The sequence below is a fragment of the Triticum urartu genome, unplaced genomic scaffold (genome assembly GCF_003073215.2).
Source record: "Triticum urartu cultivar G1812 unplaced genomic scaffold, Tu2.1 TuUngrouped_contig_6433, whole genome shotgun sequence".
In the NCBI taxonomy this organism is placed as follows: Eukaryota; Viridiplantae; Streptophyta; class Magnoliopsida; order Poales; family Poaceae; genus Triticum; species Triticum urartu.
Genome location: NW_024117196.1, coordinates 1 through 6,027, shown reverse-complemented (window position 1 = coordinate 6,027; position 6,027 = coordinate 1). Strand labels below are relative to the sequence as shown.

At 43.7% G+C, this 6,027-nt stretch overlaps 1 pseudogene; it reads right to left on the bottom strand.

The window, feature by feature from the left end:
- Positions 1-7: 7 nt before the first annotated feature.
- LOC125530607 lies at positions 8-5,957 on the bottom strand (annotated as a pseudogene).
- Positions 5,958-6,027: the final 70 nt, after the last annotated feature.

Below are 6,027 nucleotides of genomic sequence, written 5' to 3'. Positions count from 1 at the left end.
TTCCTGCTGTTAGGTGCTCTGCTCCCATATTTGATGTCATAATGATGATGGTATTCTTGAAATCCACGGTCTGTCCCTTGCCATCAGTCAACATACCATCATCAAGGAGCTGGAGAAAAACATTAAACACCGACGGATCAGCCTTCTCCACCTCATCAAAGAGTATGACACTGTACGGGCGCGTCCTGATTTTCTCAGTCAGTTGCCCACCATCTTCATGACCATGATAACTTGAAATGTCACAAAACAAGCACTAAAATTAGCCAAAGCGAGGATAAGTATGGAAATATAATGTTAACAAAGAGAACACTACACAAACCTTGGAGGTGCTCCAATGAGGCGCAACACAGATCCACTATTAACATACTCAGACATGTCAAAGCGAACCACCATCTTCTCCGTATTGAATAGTTGCTCAGCAAGAGCTTTTGCGAGCTCGGTCTTTCCCACACCTGTCGGTCCTAGAAAGAGGAAAGATCCTATCGGTTGGGCAGATTGATCAAGACCGGCTCTGGCACGTAACACTGCTTGTGCAACCAAATTGACCGCTTCATCCCGGCCAACGACTCGCTCATGCAACCTGTTAGCAAGGTGGATCAACTTATCCTTCTCCTCTTCATCAAGGGTGGCGACGGGAATTCCTGTCCATCGACTCACAATCTTCAAATAACAAACGAAACATGAGAAGCAGATCGCATTGAAATAAAGGAAATTATACCGGCACAATGGGAATATTAACAAACACTATTAAGAATGCCTACTTGCGCAACATGATCTGGGCCAAGAACTCCTTCCTGCACTACTCTTGTGGAGGTACTTTGTGTTGCGCTCAGGCCGTCTCCAGGAATTCGGGGGCCCGGTGCGAAAAGAAAAATGGGGCCCTAAATTTTAAAAAATACACAATTACGCAAGCATAATCACCTAATTATGTAATTAAAATTTATATTATTTCATACAATGTTTAGAATATTCTGAAGTATCAATGCGAAATACTAAAACCAATAAACTGACTTCATTCTCTATTGAAAAGTGCCATCCGTCTTGTGTTCCTTGAAATGAAATCTTCAATTACATCTTCATAATTAATCTTCTCCAAGACATCATTTTCAAGTGCTATTGTCGCCAAACCATTGAGTCTTTCTTGTGTCATAGTTGAACGCAAATATGATTTCAACAACTTGAGTTTAGAGAAGCTCCTTTCCGCAGTTGCAACAGTTACATGAATGGTTAACAAAATCCTGTACGCAATAATAGCATTAGGATAGAAGGGGCGCTTCATCAGAATCTCAAGAATATCAACGAGGCCCATAGATTTCTTAACTAAATCCTGGATGAAAATTAACTCGTAAAACAATTCAGCTCCATCAATATCTTTGTGTTCTCCACTCTTAAGTGCATCCTCAAGATTAACACAAGCAGCCAGCAAACTCTTATCATCCATAGATCGCAGCCTATCTGAAGTAAATAAGAAACCGAAAGTTTTTTCATACCCCTGATATTGCTCAAACCTCCTTTCTTAACTAAATCCTGGATGAAAATTAACTCGTAAAACAATTCAGCTCCATCAATATCTTTGTGTTCTCCACTCTTAAGTGCATCCTCAAGATTAACACAAGCAGCCAGCAAACTCTTATCATCCATAGATCGCAGCCTATCTGAAGTAAATAAGAAACCAAAAGTTTTTTCATACCCCTGATATTGCTCAAACCTCCTGGTAAGTGAAACTATAGCTTGATCGACCACTTGCAGAAAATAATTGACCCTAAATGACTCCGCTGCAGATTGTGAACCAATAGATGCATCATCTGCACCCTCATCGAATTGTCTTCTTCTTTTGATTTTCCGCTTGGTGCGGAACTCTGGATGAATATCCATCTCAAGTGCAATTTCTTTTGCATCTTCCAATGCTTTTGAAAAGCCAGTTTCTCTATACTTCTTGAAAAAGGAAAGTAGACCCTGTATAGACTCAATTGCAATATCAATAAGCATGTCCTTTGATTGTAGCTGCTTGCTGACCAAATTAACAACGGATAATATATCATACCAGATAATTATTGACACTAAAAATTCAAAACCACCAAGTTCATTTTCTGCCAATGATTGTGCTTCACTACTTGTCAATGGATCCTTATCAGTTTCAGCCACTTGTAGTAAAGCCTCCCTTATTTCTGGCATTTGAATCCGTATAGCCTTAACACTCTCAACATGACTCTCCCAACGAGTAGATGACAATGACTTGACAGTCAACTTCTTTAAGTTATCTTTGAGAATTTGCCATCGTTTAGTCGAATTAGCAAATATTGTATAGATGCGTTGTATAATTCCAAAGAAGTCTGTTGCTTTACGACAAGACTTCGCCATATCGCATAGTGCCAGATTTAGACTATGACAACCAAAAGCTGAATAAAATGCCCTTCGATATTTGTCCAGAAATTTCTTTTGTACCCCTTTATTGTTTCCTTTCATATTTGACCCATTATCATAACACTGCCCTCTCACATTGTCCACATCAAGGCTAAGATTATTCGACTCCTCTTCTAGAACATTAAACACACCTTGCCCAGTGGTATCATTCACCTCCAAAAAGCCTAAGAAAGATTCTTCGATGCAAACAGAAGCAGAAGATGTATCTACATACCTAATTATCAAAGACATTTGTTCTTGGTGGCTTGCATCAGGAGTACAATCAAGAATAACTAAGAAATATTTTGCTTCCTTTACCTTTTCAATGATTCTTGACCCGATGGCAGTAGCGAGCATGTTTATTAACTCATTCTGTATAGAAGGGCCAAGGTAGTGATCACGAATTTTTTCATTGGTGATGCGGTCAACATGCTCTTTGATAACCGGGTCAAATTCAGCCAACATTTCAATCAGTCCTAGGAAATTCCCATTGCTCTCTTGGTACAACTTGTTATTGCTGCCACGAAATGCTATATTATGTTCTGCAAGAAATTTTACAATCAACAAAATCCTGAGCAAAACTTTTCTCCAATGCTCCTTTTCCTTTTCAAGTTCTCGCTAAGCAACTTTGTCAATTGTTTGATTCTTCTGCATCCTGAGACGGAAGTCATACCATGCAGTCATATTTGTGATATGCTCTCTACTTGATTCATGCTCTTTTAGTCTAGCCCCAAGATGAATCCAGTCACTTAAACCCTCATTTGCTAGATGTCCTCTCACATGCCCCCTTTTTAATAATTTGCAACAAAAACAAAATGCTTTATCGAGGCCACTATTGTACACAAGCCACTCTCTGTTAAACTTTTCTCCATTTGGGAGAATTCTACTAAATGATAATGCAGAAAACCTTCTAGAGAACTTGTCATGAGGACCATACTCAATATCTTCTCTTTTAGGACCCTTTTGCAGCAAGATATCAATCTTTTTCGGATCAAGTCCATCCCAATTTCTAGGATCAAATATATCAGGCTGAACGGAATTATTCATGTCATCTGAAATATTAGGATCATGATCTTCATCTAAAATATTGACATCATTACCTTCATCAATTTCTGTAGCGGCAACCTCAACCTCTTGCGCATTATCAGCAAGACCATGATCACCTTCATGAATTTCTGCAGTGACAACCTCAACCTCTACTGCATTATCATCGTGACCATCATCAATATTACCATCTGGAGTATGATTTTCAGAATTATTTTGGGGTACTATCACAACATATTTATCAAGAGCACCCCTTTGAATTTCAGCATCTTCTTCTAATTTCTGTTTCTTCTTACGCTTGAAGGCACCAGAATCATACTTTCTTCTAGAACTAGAATGCATGATTATTTCTGTTTCAATGAAATATATACTCTTTAAATTTATTTTAACTAATGAGCTCACATGAAATATAGGCTTGTGACATGTGTAGGTAGTTCAAAAAACGTACAATCAGATAGATCCTTGATTTTGTACTTGGACGACAGTACGAGCAACTACTGAAATTCTCAAATCTTTGACTACTTCTGAACTTGAACGACTGCACAAAAAATCGCTCCCAAACATATTAACACAACTCTGTAATTTATATCAAAATTAGAGAGAAGGGGAGAGTGTAGGGAGCAGGAAGGGCAACCACACCGGTTGGTCTTCTGTTCCTGTTGGGCGGCACCGCGGCAGTGTCGGCAGGCCGCCGGCGCGATGGCGTCCAGCGCTAGAAAGTAGTCCGCTTCTTGCCCGTCGCCTCGCTGAACCTGCAAGGTTGCAACGCGATCGCCACCAAGCCGCCGATTCAGTCGGAAGCGATGGGGAGATGGAAATCCTAGCGATCAGGCAGGGAATAGGAAGCGGAAGTTACGGAAGGTACTGCGCTGGGGCTGTCGTTTCATCTACGATCGATCAATCCACGCGACGGGAAAGCGAGTCGCTCGAGACTTGACCGGACCAGGCCCAAGAAGGCCTAAAACTAAATTTTTTTCAGACTATACATATATGTATATGGACCCTAGTTGGGGCCCCTGGATTTTGGGGGCCCTGTGCGAGCGTACAGCTCGCACAGGCCCTTGGACGGCCCTGGTTGCGCTCCATTGTCTTTGGCTATCAATCTGCATCCTTGTAACGCCCCGAGACCGATGTGCCAGGTGTCTTCCAGTTATTCGCTGTTGTTGCCTTGTCTTTTCCTTGCGTGTTGCATCTTATCATGTCATCATGTGCATTGCATCATCATGTTTTAAAACTTGCATCTGTCCCGGTCTCCCAGTTCCTTCCATTGTCCGTTCTGAGCCCAGACACGCTTGCACGCGCCCGCGGCATGTCCGAAATATTATTTTATAAGTGGCCGAAAAATGTTCTCAGAATGGGTTGAAAGTTGGCATGCGGTGTTGTTTTGCTGTAGGTAGGCCGCCTGCCAAGTTTCATCGCATTCGGAGTCCGTTTGATGCCCCAACGTTTAACTATAGCGGCAGTATAGCCGGTCTAACGTCGGACGTTTTCGGTCTCCCGAAACCGTGTCGGGCTGCATCTCTCCCCTTTTCTCTCAGACCAACCCGCTCTCCACAGTCCACCTAGGCCCAGCCTAACCCTCTCTGCACAGTGCATCGAACCCCTCGCGCGCGTCCGGAAGTTGTCCCGGACCCGACCCGAGCAGTCATCACCATTGGATCCGGATCAACCCCAAACATCTACGAAACATCTCCGTTTCTTATTTGGATTTTCCTAGCCTATCTATTCTCGACCCTCGGATTTTGATCGGATGATCCAACTCCTCTCCTTTCCTATATATATGTACACCCTAGTCCATCTTTAGACCCAAACCCTAAAACCTAGGGATCTTGTCCCATCCACTCGTCACCGCCGCCACTCCACCGAATCCACATCGGGATCCCACCTGCCCAAACCACCGCCGCCATCTTCCCTTGTTTTCTGCGCCACCCAATCAGCAGCAGCGCCCGAGCGCTCCACTCTACGCCGACATTCCCGTCCCGAACCTCATCATCGCTGCGCACCCTCCCTTGATCCATCGCCCGGGGCCATCATGTACAAGGCAGTGCACATGACATACGAAGCGTCCCCGAGTCAGCATAGCCAAGGACTCTTTAAGACACAACGAGACCACTGTAAAACCAACTGTGAATAGGCGGACCACTAGACGTCGAACCCCAATTTCATATCATACATCCGTCGGAAAGAAATCCTAAGAGCTACTTGAATTCCCACTTATAAACTCCCGAAATTTGCCTATTATGCAATCAGGTGTTGGGGATACAGGGGAAGCATAATATCTCACCCAAATCTAGCAAATCCTACATCCAGCTGTATCCATCCTTCAACACATAACCAAGAAACCTTCGGAAATCGAGGTGCACAGTGCCGCCCTTGGTCTTCCCGGAGCCGACGAGCATGTGCACCTCGTCAATGAACAGAACTACCTGCCCGTCGGCGTCCTCCGCTTCCTTGATCACATCCTTGAGGCGTTGCTCGAACATGCCGCGGTACTGGGTCCGTGCCACCATCGTCCCAAGGTCGACCTCCACCACGTGCGCCCCGGCCAGAGCGGCGGGGACCGTCCCACCTCCGATGCAC